Below are 12,703 nucleotides of genomic sequence, written 5' to 3'. Positions count from 1 at the left end.
TACGGTCCATAGCAAAGTAGTTGACAAAAATATTGTCTCTATTGAGGTCTACATCTACATCTACATTTATACTCCGCAAGCCACTCAACGGTGTGTGGCGGAGGGCACTTTACGTGCCACTGTTATTACCTTTCCTGTTCCAATCGCATATGGTTCGCGTGAAGAACGACTGCCGGAAAGCCTCCGTGCGTGCTCAAATCTCTCTAATTTTACATTCGTGATCTCCTCGGGAGGTATAAGTAGGAGGAAGCAATATATTCGATACCTCCTACAGAAACTCACCCTCTCGAAACCTGGACAGCAAGCTACACCGCGATGCAGAGCACCTCTCTTGCAGAGTCTGCCACTTGAGTTTGGTAAACATCTCCGTAACGCTATCACGGTTACCAAATAACCCTGTGACGAAACGCGCCGCTCTTCTTTGGATCTCCTCTATCTCCTCCGTCAACCCGACATGGTACGGATCCCACACTGATGAGCAATACTCAAGCATAGGTCGAACGAGTGTTTTATAAGCCACCTCCTTTGTTGATGGACTACATTTTCTAAGGACTCTCCCAATGAATCTCAACCTGGCACCCGCCTGACCAACAATTAATTTTGTATGATCATTCCACTTCAAATCGTTCCGCACGCATACTCCCAGATGTTTTACAGAAGTAGCTGCTACCAGTGTTTGTTCCGCTATCATATAATCATACAACAAAGGATCCTTCTTTCTATGTATTCGTAATACTTTACATTTGTCTATGTCAAGGGTCAGTTGCCACTCCTGCACCAAGTGCCTATCCGCTGCAGTTCTTCCTGCATTTCCCTGCAATTTTCTGATGCTGCAACTTCTCTGTATACTACAGCATCATGGAACTTCCGACACTATCTACTAGGTCGAAGTTGAGTGCGACACTGATGTCAGGTGGTCGCGTGTAACAGGTCTAGGTGAAACAAAGTTAGTTGCTGGACTTTTCTACCGGCCATCCGATTCCGCTGTGACAGTTCTACAAGGTGCATTCAAGTTCTAAGTCCACCGATTTTTTTTTTCTAATTAACTATTAACCCGTAATCGATGAAACTGGCGTTACTTCTCGACGTAATCGCCCTGCAGACGTACACATTTTTCACAACGCTGACGCCATGATTCCATGGCAGCGGCGAAGTCTTCTTTAGGAGTCTGTTTTGACCACCGGAAAATCGCTGAGGCAATAGCAGCACGGCTGGTGAATGTGCGGCCACGGAGAGTGTCTTTCATTGTTGTAAAAAGCCAAAAGTCACTAGGAGCCAGGTCAGGTGAGTAGGGAGCATGAGGAATCACTTCAAAGTTGTTATCACGAAGAAACTGTTGCGTAATGTTAGCTCGATATGCGGGTGCGTTGTCTTGGTGAAACGTCTCATCCATTGTCACAACCGACGAAAAGAAAGTCCCATTCATGCTGTCGTTGCGCGTCAACATTGCTTGGCAACATGCCACACGGGCAGCCATGTGGTCGTCCATCAGCATTCGTGGCATCCACCTGGATGACACTTTTCGCATTTTCAGGTCGTCATGCAGGATTGTGTGCACAGAACCCACAGAAATGCCAACTTGGAGGCGATCTGTTCAACAGTTATTCGGCGATCCCCCAAAACAATTCTCTCCACTTTCTCGATCATGTCGTCAGACCGGCTTGTGCGAGCCCGAGGTTATTTCGGTTTGTTGTCACACGATGTTCTGCCTTCATTAAACTGTCGCACCCACGAACACACTTTCGACACATCCGTAACTCCATCACCACATGTCTCCTTCAACTGTCGATGAATTTAAATTGGTTTCACACCACGCAAATTTAGAACACGAATGATTGCACACTGTTCAAGTAAGAAAAACGTCGACATTTTAAGTATTTAAAACAGTTCTCATTCTCGCCGCTGGTGGTAAAATTCCATCTGCCGTACTGTGCTGCCATCTCTGGGACATATTGACAATGAATTCGGCCTCATTTTAAAACAATGCGCATGTTTCTATCTCTTTCCAGTCTGGAGAAGAAAAAAAAATCGGAGGCCTTAGAACTTGAATGCACCTCGTAGAATCATTTAAAAGAAGTCTACGGCCAGTAGCGTGTAAATGCCAGATCATGCAGTACTAGATGGGGGCAACTTTAACCAACCGAATATAAAGTGGGATGTCTGTGGACTCATTGTGCCGGGATATATACAGACAGTCTTGCAAAGTACTTTTGAGTGGAAGACTTCCCGTGTCCTTCTGTTCCCTAAACCTAACAAACCCCCCTCTGATACCTCTTCCTATCGTCCAATCTGCCTCACCTCCGTGTTCAGTAAGGTCTTCAAGGCCATCCTCTCTCGCCGTATTCACTGCCACCTTAACCAGCACTGCCTCCTTCCTCTTATCCAATGTGGCTTCCGGCCTTCCTTCTCCACTGACGACCAGCTCCTTAACCTTACCAATCTTCTTTCCCTCTAACTTAACTCCCATCGCTCTGCTATCTTTGTTTCCCTTGATCTCCAGAACGCCTATGACCGTGTCTGGCATTCCGGGCTCCTCTTCAAACTTCAGACCTATGCTCTCCCCATCAACTTCGTCTGTCTCGTTGCTTCCTTCCTCTCCCATCGTCCCTCCTATGTGACTATCCACAATTCCAACTCCCGTACTTTCTATCCTTCTGCTGGCGTGTCCCGAGGTTCTGTCCTTTCCCCTCTCCTCTATCTCCTGTACAATGCTGATACGCCCAAACCTCCCCCTGCTGTTCATCTTCTCCATTTCGCTGATGACACCGCCTTCCTAGCCCTTTATCCTACCCTTCAACGGTCCCAACGTACCCTCCAAACCCACCTTGACCAATTCACCACTTGGTGCAACCAGTGGTTCCTCCGTGTTAATCCCTCCAAGACCCAGGCGATCATCATAGACCGCACCACCCGCTCCTTCCACCTCCATGATTTCTACCTCACCATTTATGGCCGTCCTATCCACCTCACTCCTACCCTCAAATATCTTGGCCTCACACTCGACCACCACCTCACCTGGACTCCCCATCTCCTTACCATCCAAAACTAAGCTCACAACCGCCTCCGCCTCCTGAAACTCCTGTCCGGTCGGACGTGGGGTCTGCATCCTTCCACCATCCTTCACACCTACAAATCCTTGATCTGCCCCATCCTCTGTTATGCCAGCGTCGCTTGGATTTCCGCCCCTCCCCGGTTCTATCAAGCCCTCCAAATCCTCGAACGCCATGCGCTCCGCCTCACCTTCTGCATCCGCCTTCCGTCCCCCACGCACATCCTCTACGACCTCATCCCCTTCCCCCCACCTTCTCCTTTTCCTTGAACACATCCGCACACTGTATATTGTCCACCGCCTTGATCCCCCTCACCCCCTGGTTTCTCCTATCCTCTCAACCCCCAACCAGTTGCCGCGCCTTTACCGTTGTGTCCCACCCTCTCTCCATCTCCACACCCTCCATCTCCTTTCCCAACACAACTTCCACCGTCTACCCCTCCAGGATGATGAGCTTCGCCCTGACATCTACCCTTCCTACCAACTCTAACCCCTTCTTCCTGCCTCCTCCTCAGGGCTCTCTTTCCTCCCCCTTCCTCCTCCTGAGCGGTTTCCCCCTCCTACTCCCCCTCCATCTCTTGTGCCTCCTTCCAGTGTCTCTGCACTCCCTCCTGCCCTGTTTTCCCTCTTCCTCTCCCACCCCACGTCTCTCCTGCCTCTTCGTGAACCCACTGATGCCCCTCCTCTCTTCATCCCGCCGCTTCCCCAGCTGCCCCTTGCTCTCCCCTCCTTTTTCATATTCTCTGACCTTTTCCCTCGGCAGGTCTCACCTGGCAGTTTTATTGTTCATCGTGTGTGCTCCAAGTGGGTTTTAAGTGTGTTGTGTTGTTCCAGAGTGTTTTTACTACTGTGGCCGACTTATAACCTGTGCCTGCGCATTTGGTGTCTTCTCTGTGTTTTAAGAATCGCCAATTGTGTTTTTTAACTTTCTGGTGACTTTTTTTAACTGTCCCCAATGAACGTCTCCATGTCAGTGTATGTTTTACCTCCATTTTCTCCCCTTACTCTGTTTTATGTTCCCCTTTTTTATCTCCTTATGTATGTATCATTTTATTCTTGTTTTAGTTGTAGTGTCACTCGGCTGAAGAGCGGCAGATTGTGCCGCTGACAGCCCTCCCCTGCCCATATGGGGCAGGGGAATGAAATCACAATAAAGAAAGAAAAAGTACTTTTGAACACGTTTCCTGAAAACAATCTGAGCAGCTAATGCTTTACCCAAACGCAATGGAAATATTAGTTTAGTGGTATAGTGATAGTGTTTTTGTTTTGTATGTTGTTGTTCCGGTTGCTATGGGTTTATTTATCGACTGTCATTTTTCATTTATAGTTCACTGCTGCTATTTGAGTTTTTGCTATTTGAGTTAAAATATTATTATTTTGTCATTTGGAGAGAGTCAGTGGAAATGTGATCGCTAGAAAACCAAGTGAAGAAGTTGAAACATTTCCGAAATATTTTACTTTTTGAGTTCCTAGAACGGTGGTAGCAGCGGAGGCAGCGAGAAACGTCTGCGCCATGTATGGGGATAGTGCTATTGGACAGAGCACAGTAAAAAAATGGCTCTTTCGTTTTAAGGAGAATCTTTTGACATTAGTGGCTCTTTGCGTTCAGGAAGACCTTCGGGGTTTGATGATTGTTTAAACGCATTAATTCACAATGATAATCGTCAGTGTATTCGTCAGCTGACAAACGTGATTAACTGTCATCATCCCACCATCGTGCGAGATTTGCATGCAGTGGGGAAGGATCAAAAATTGGGAGTATGCGTAGCGCATGCTCTAAGCCAAAATCACATAAAGCAGCTGGAGGCATACGTGCATCTCTCCTTGTTCGTCATCAGTTGGTTTGTGAACAAAATCGACCATTTCTATCCTGTGTCGTTAATGGTGACGAGAAATGGAGTCTCTATGCTAACATAAGGAAAAGAAAGGAATGACCGCACCCAAACAAAGCGACAACGTACCGTACAAAGACCCGCGTGCATCCACAAAAGGTGGTGTTATGCGTCTTGTGGAACAGGGACGGTGTGGTGTACTAAGAATTGCTTCCCCGAGGTGTAACTATAACTGCTGACATTTATTGTCAACAACTGAGGCGTCTTGCAGAACCAGTCCAAGAACAACGACCAGACTGCGTGAAATTATACTGCTCCACGATAAGGCCCACGCGCATTATGCTAGAATTGACAAAAAACGCTATACAGGAGTTGAGTTAGAAGTCATTCCACGCCCACCTTATTCACTTGATCTTGTACCCTCAGATTTTCATTTTTTCCGCTCTTTATTGAACAACTTCCAACGAACTTCCTTTCCGCATGAAAATGCGCTCCGAACGTGACTCGACGAATTCTTCGCTTCAAAACCACGCTGTTTCTACACTTGCACAATCAGTAGTTGCCCCAGCGTTGGCAAGCTGTTGTAAATAGTGAAGAAGAAAGTATTATTGATGTCCAAAGACTCTGTTATGTGTAACTATTGCTTTAGTTCAATATATGGAAAAACGCTGCGGACTTATGCACCAACACAGTATCTTAGACCGGATCTTTCCGACAGTGTCAGTATAGAGACGGGGATTTGTGATCATGATGTCATTACAGTAACTATGGTTACGTAAGTCAATAAATCAGTCAAGAAGGCTAGGAGAGTGTTTTGGCACTAAACAAAGAAAAGTGTGAGGTCATCCACATGGGTACTAAAATAAATCCGATAAATTTTGGGTGTCCGATAAATCGCAAAAATCCAAGGGCTGTCAATTCTAATAAATACCTAGGAATTACAATTACGATCAACTTAAATTGGAAAGACCACATAGAAAATATTGTGGGGAAGGTGAAACATAGACTGCGCTTTGTTGGCAGAACACTTAGAAGATGCGACAAACACACTGAAGAGACAGCCTACATTACACTTGCCCTATCTCTGCTGGAATATTGCTGCGCGATGTGGGATTCTTACCAAGTAGGATTGACGGAGAAAATCGAAAAAATGCAAAGAATGGCAGCCCGTTTCGTGTTATCGCGCAATAGGGGTGAGAGTGTCAATGATATGATATGCGAGTTGGGGTGGCAGTCACTGAAACTAAGGCGGTTTTCTTTGCGGCGAGATGTATTTACGAAATTTCAGTCACCAACTTTCTCTTCCGAATGCGAAAATATTTTGTTGACATCCACCTACGTAGGGAGAAATGATCATCGTAATAAAATAAGAGAAATCAGAGCTCGAACGGAAAGATTTAGGTGTTCCTTTCTCTCACGCGCCATTCGAGAGTGGAATAGGGGAGAAGTAGTATGAAAATGGTTCGATGAACCCTCTGCCAGGCACTTAAGTGTGAATTGTAGAATGACCATGTACACGTAGACGTAGATGTAGATGCTTGCGTCTCACTTAGACAGTGAACTGACGTCTCTTAGTTCCACTAAGATGGACATAGAGGAATTACGGGCTAAGTTTAAACAGATTGTGACTGACGTCTCTTAGTTCCACTAAGATGGACATAGAGGAATTACGGGCTAAGTTTAAACAGATTGTGGTTTTGAGAACTATATGCCTAGTAAGTGGATTGAGCACGAAAAAGACCCAACATGGTTTAACAATGAAATGCGGAAAACGATAAGGAAGCAATGACCGTTGCACTATTAATTCAAAAGAGAAGGTGCAAACGATGACAGGCAAAAGTTAATAGACATTCGTGCGTCTGTGAAAAGCTTGATGGGCAAAGCATACAGTAACTTCTACCGTCATAACTCAACAAAAGATCTCGCCGAGAACGCGAGAAAATTCTGGTGCAGTGCAAAATCGATAAGCGGGTCTAAAGTTTCCATCCAGTCACTCGACCGGTCTGGTGTGGCAGTTGAAGATAGCAAAACGATAGCCAAAGTTTTAAATTTCGTGATAAGAAATCGTTCACGCAGGAGCATCGTGCAACCATACCTTCCTTTGACGGTCGAAAAGACACCGTCCGTACGACATAGTAGTAAGCGACCCAGGTTCATAGAAACAACTGGAAGAATTGAAAAAATAAGTCGCCATGCCGGGATGGAATCCCAGTTCGGTTTCACAAAGAGTAGTCTACGCCCTTGGTCCCTTACTTAGCTTGCAATTATCGCGAATCTCTCGTCCAACCCAAAGTTACAAGTGACTGGAGAAAAACCAGGTGACTCCTGCATATACGAAGGGTAAAAGAAGGGACACCCAAAATTATATCAGTTTCCTGTAGAATTCTTGACATATTCTCAGCTCGCATATAAAAAAAATTGTCATGAAATCGGGAAGCTTACGCCCACGAATCAACACGGATTCAGATATCATCGCTCGTGTAAAATTCCGCTTCCCTTTTTTCACATGATATACTGTGAACTATGGCTGAAGGGGAACAGGAAAATTCTATATTTCTACATTTCCCTAAAGCATATGACACGATACCCTACAGAAGAGAAGATAATAATGGTAAGAGCATATGGCATTGGTTCCCAGGTATGTGACTGGTTCGAAGACTTTTTAAGTAATAGAACCCTTTATGTTGCTCTCGACGGCGAATGTTCATCAGAGATAAGGCTATCGTTAGGAATGAAACAGGAGTGTGTGATAGGACCGCTATTACGTAAGTGATGTGGCGGACAATCTGCGGTTGTTTCCTAATCCCGCGATGTGCGGTAGTTGTCAAAGCTGAGTAACTGTAGGAGGCTACAAGGTAACTTGTAGAAGGTAATTTGTAGATGGTGTGATAAATAGTAGCAATCTCTAAATGTAGAAAAACGTAAGTTGGTGCGGATGAGTAGGAAAAACACACCCGTAACCTTCGGATACAGCATTAGTACAGTCCTACTTGAAAGAGTCACGTCGTTTAAATATCTGGGCGCAACGCTGCAAAGTGATATGGAATGGAACGAGCATATGGGATTGTGGTAGGGAAGACGAATGGTTCAAATGGCTCTGAGCACTATGGGACTCAACTGCTGAGGTCATTAGTCCCCTAGAACTTAGAACTAGTTAAACCTAACTAACCTAAGGACATCACAAACATCCATGCCCGAGGCAGGATTCGAACCTGCGACCGTAGCGGTCTGGAGGGAAGACGAATGGTCGACTAAGGTTTTATGGGGTAATTTTTGGAAAAGTGTGGTTCATTTGTAAAGAAGACCGCATTTAGGACGCTATTGCGGCCTATTCTTCAGTACTATTGGCATGTTTGGAATCCTTTCCAGATCGGACTAAGGAAAGAGACAGAAGCAATTAAAAGGTGGGCTGCAAGTTTGTTAGCGGTTGGTTCGAACAACACGAAAGTGTTACCGAGAAATGGAATGGGTATCCATGGAGGGAAGGCAACGCTTTTCAGGGAACACTATTTTCGGGGAACACTTCATTGGCATTTGAAGCTAACTGTAGAACTACTCTTCTGTTGCCAACATACGTTTCACGTAAGAACTCCGAAGATAAGATTACAGAGATTACGGCTCGTATGGAGGATCTATATACACACATCAAAGAAAGTTTTGCATCACCCCGGTTCCCAGAACTCCTGAAGATAGACGTTGACTGTGGATATTGTGTCACAGACTTAGTCCCTTTGACTGATCAGAGATAACTGTCGATGACATGCCTCGCTCAGGCCACCCAAGGCTACTCCTGCAGAGGTAACAGATCGGTTGAGCGACCTTTAGCAGCTTGAGCATCACTGAGCCCGGATCCTCTCTGAGATTTCGCAGTGCAGCCCTTTCTTCAGATGTTTTCTATTGCGTTGAGAAGGAGCTTTCAAGAGAGCACGGCAAGTTTTCCTTCTTATTTCTTCGGCAGCGTCCATAGGAAGGCGTCGTAGAGCTTCTTTAACACCACTCACGAATCTTATCAGAGGTAGTGCTCTACGTGTAGGTGCAAAATTGAGTCCTTAACCCAAAACAGACGCCGTCGCATCGTCTAAAGTTCTTCTCCGTGAAGTTAATAACGGAACGTCGTGCAGTTATTCCCTGTGATGACGGCTTTTGTGGCACAAAACGATCAAATTTTGACATCTGTAGAGAACTTGCATCCTTATATGACCAGTCAAACTTGGCTGAAGTCACTCCATCAACCCAATCTCATGATACAGAAGAAAGAAGTGCTGCAATTTTCAGATGTAGGTGGAACAGTTTTTCTGAAATGGCATCTAACCTTCGTCTCGTATAATAATTCTCTCCTTAGCAATAGCATGAGTGGCCTTCTCCGTTATCCTCTGTGCAGTGGCATCTTAATAAAATGTGACACTCTGGCAAATTTTGGTCTTATCTCATTAAAAAAATTTAAAGAACTTAAGAGTTTTGCTCTCTTACCTCGTAGCTTGTCAAAACTTCTTATATGTGAGGCCATCTCCTCCCCGTAAAGGCGTTTGATGTAAAATTTAATATTTTCTCTGCGAGTTAAGTGTTCGAAAAGATTTCGGGATGACAGCCGGTCGTCGTGATCATCGCTCCACAATATTTCAACTCGACATCTGCCAGTCTTCTTCAGGTGAACCATCGAAGACAGTGTCGGAAGCAAATAGTTTACCTAAATAGGCTGCACTTGTAAGGACAGTGTTTCAGAGACAATGGATACTCGACCCAGCAAATTAACAGGCCATTCTCAGCTACAACCAAGAACCGGGAAGTGGATAAAGAGGAGAACGCACCACCAAAGTTCTTAGTTTTTCTTCCATTCGTTGCAAATATTTCCTTCAAAATAGCAAGAATCCTTAGCAATTTTCATGTGAAAGGGATTTTCCGCGCACCACCTAAGATACCGGAACTGCTGCGATCAGTGAAGGGTAATTTGTTATTGCGGAAGGCGGGAATTTACAAAATACCTTGCCAGTGTTGAACGGCCTATATAAGACAAACAATATGCACAGTGGAAGAACGTTTCTCTGGACATAAACATTGCACTCGCCTTCTGCAATCCAGTAGGTCTGCATTGCAGAACATTGCATCTCCAACGAACATTCAATAGAGTATGTTAAAATATTAATTTTGGCCACACTTTTTGGGACTCCATTACAAAAAATCCATTGATGTATGCACCACGGAAAATCTTATGAACCGAAACACGGCTAACAGCTGCATAATGCGTGGATTCTCGTTATCTCCGAGATTTGCTCTAGACGAAGACGCCAGAATACTCCGATAACTGCGGCGAACGGCAACGCCGAAGACAGTTGATCCTTGCAGTTCCACCAGCGAGAGCGCTGCCGCTAGGCGGTGTGGCCCTTCTGGCATCCTGACTCTGATGCATACATGGCAGTAGATCAGGGCTATATGTAAGGTGGAGTGGAGAGCGTCCTTGTAACCACGACTCAACTCCAGCTCCTTGCCAACTCCTCCAAGTACTGGTCTGCCTTCCAGCACCTACCCTGGTAGCCATCGCGCCCCACACCTCTTCCTTCTTCACGACGACCACACCTTCCCTGACAACCTCAGTGAGGCTAAAAATTCTGCTTCCCATCTCTCCGGGGTCTTCTCCATTCCCGGCGATCCCCACAGTCTTTGTACACACCGATACCTCCATCTGCCACTTGCCCCCAGTTTCCAGTACTTGGATCAGTTACCCCCTTCAGATTTAAACATTCCCGTTACTGCACATGGCATCAAACTCCGCTCCAAGTGCAACACCGCCCCCGATCACGACTGTGTCACTTACCACCTCAAGAAGTCCCCTGCCTCCTTCCTGGCCGTCCTTGATGCCTTGTATAACATCATCCTCTACACTGGCTTTTACCCTACCTGTGGAAGACTTCCCACGTCCTGCTATTCCCTAAACCCAACAAACGCCCTCTGACACCTCTTCCTATCGCCCTATCTGCCTCACCTCCATGTTCAGTAATGTCTTTGACTCCATCCTCTCCTGACATATTCATCAGCACCTCAACCAGAACAACCTCCTTCCCCTTACCCAGTGTGGCTTCTGTCCCTCCTTCTCTGCTGATGACCAGCTCCTTAATCTTACCTATCTTCTTCCGCTCCAACTTAACTCCCATCATTCCACCATCTTTGTTTCCCTCGGCCTCCAGAATGCCTATGACCAAGTCTGACATCATGGGCTCGTTTTTAAAGTTTAGACCTACGCCCTACCTCTCAATTTCTTCCATATCATTCCTTCCTTCCTCTCCCTTCGTACCTCCTATGTCACTAACCACAATACCAACTCCCACACTTTTTATCCTACCGTAATCATGCCCAAAGGCTCTGTCCTTTCCCCTTTCCTCTACTTCATGCATGCTGCAGATATGCCCAAATCTCCCCCACTTGTTTACCTCCTCCAATAGGCTGATGACACTGCCTTTCTGGCTCTATCCTACCCTTCAACAGTCCCAACATACCCTCCAAACCCACATCGAACAGTTCACTGCCTGGGCCATCCAGTGGCTAATTTGCATTAACCTTTCCAAGACCCAGTCAATCATCATAGGTTGTACCACCCTCTCCTTCTGGCTCCACTATTTTTACCTTACCATTTATGGTTGTCCTATCCACCTCACTGCTATCCTGATATACTTTGGCCTCACCCTTGGCCGTCACCTCCCTGGGTTCCCCATCTCCTTACAATCCATCACTAAGCCCACAATGACTTCACCTCCTGAAACTCCTGTCTGGCCAGCCATTGGGACTGCATCCTTCCACCAACCTTCACATCTATAAATCGTTGATCTGTCCCATCCTTTGCTATCCCAGTATCACCTGGATTTCCACCCCACCCAGATTGCATAAATTTCTCCAAATCTCGAACACCATGCACTCCACCTGACTTTCTGTATCTGCCTACCATACCCCACATAGATCCTACATGACCTCATCCCGTTCCCACATTTTCTCCTTTTCCTCAAACACATCCACATGCTGTACATCATCCACAGACTCAATCCCCCCCTCCCCCCCCCCACAAACTCTCCTATCCTCTCTACCCCCCCCCCCCCTTACCATGCCTTTACTGTTATGTCACACTCTCTCTCTCCATGTCAGCATCATCCACCTCCTTTACCAACATACCTTCCAGCACCTATCATTCCCCGATAATGAGCTTTGCTGTGATATCTACATCTCGTACCACTCTAACCCCACCTTCCCACTCTTCCTCAGAGCTGCCTCTCCTGTCCTTTTCCCTTCCCCTGGACGTTTTTTTTCTCCCTCCTATGCTCACTCCCTATCCTGCACAGCCCTTCTGCATCTCTGCATTCTATCCTGGCTGGCTTTCCCTCTCCCTCTCCCATCCCATCTGTCACCTTCCCTTTGCTGCGCAACCTGCCCCCTTTCTTTTCATCCCACCATCTCCAGCCCCCCTCTCCCACTGCTACCTCCTCTCCACTCTCTACCTTCCTCTCAGGCCCCCCCCCCCTACCCTCCCTTGGAAAATACCTTTTGGCAGATTTTACTCTTTGTCTTGTATGCTCTGTCTCCTGCAGTGGTTTGAATAGTGCCAGTGCCGTCGTTCTGGTGTGGCCAACTTTTATGTTTTGCTTGTGACTAGGTGTACTTTATTTTCTACCCACATAGCAAACTCATACTGTGTTTTTGTCTTCATGTGGCCTTTTTTAAACTGTCTCTCCTAATGAAAGTCTCTGCATAAGTGTATATTTTAACCCCTATTGTCTCCCCCCTCACTATATGTGTTCCTCTTTCTATCGCCTTTTATATATGTATCTTTTCATCTTTT

At 46.1% G+C, this 12,703-nt stretch overlaps 1 protein-coding gene across 1 annotated transcript in view; it reads left to right on the top strand.

Moving 5' to 3' along the window:
- Positions 1-12,703, top strand: part of LOC124619549 (cadherin-23-like) — a 490,213-nt gene that overhangs the window by 158,077 nt on the left and 319,433 nt on the right. The window lies entirely within an intron of this gene.

Source organism: Schistocerca americana, chromosome 6 (assembly GCF_021461395.2).
Source record: "Schistocerca americana isolate TAMUIC-IGC-003095 chromosome 6, iqSchAmer2.1, whole genome shotgun sequence".
NCBI classification, from domain to species: Eukaryota; Metazoa; Arthropoda; class Insecta; order Orthoptera; family Acrididae; genus Schistocerca; species Schistocerca americana.
Note: the sequence above shows the minus strand (reverse complement) of the source record. Positions and strands in the feature narration are given on the sequence as shown.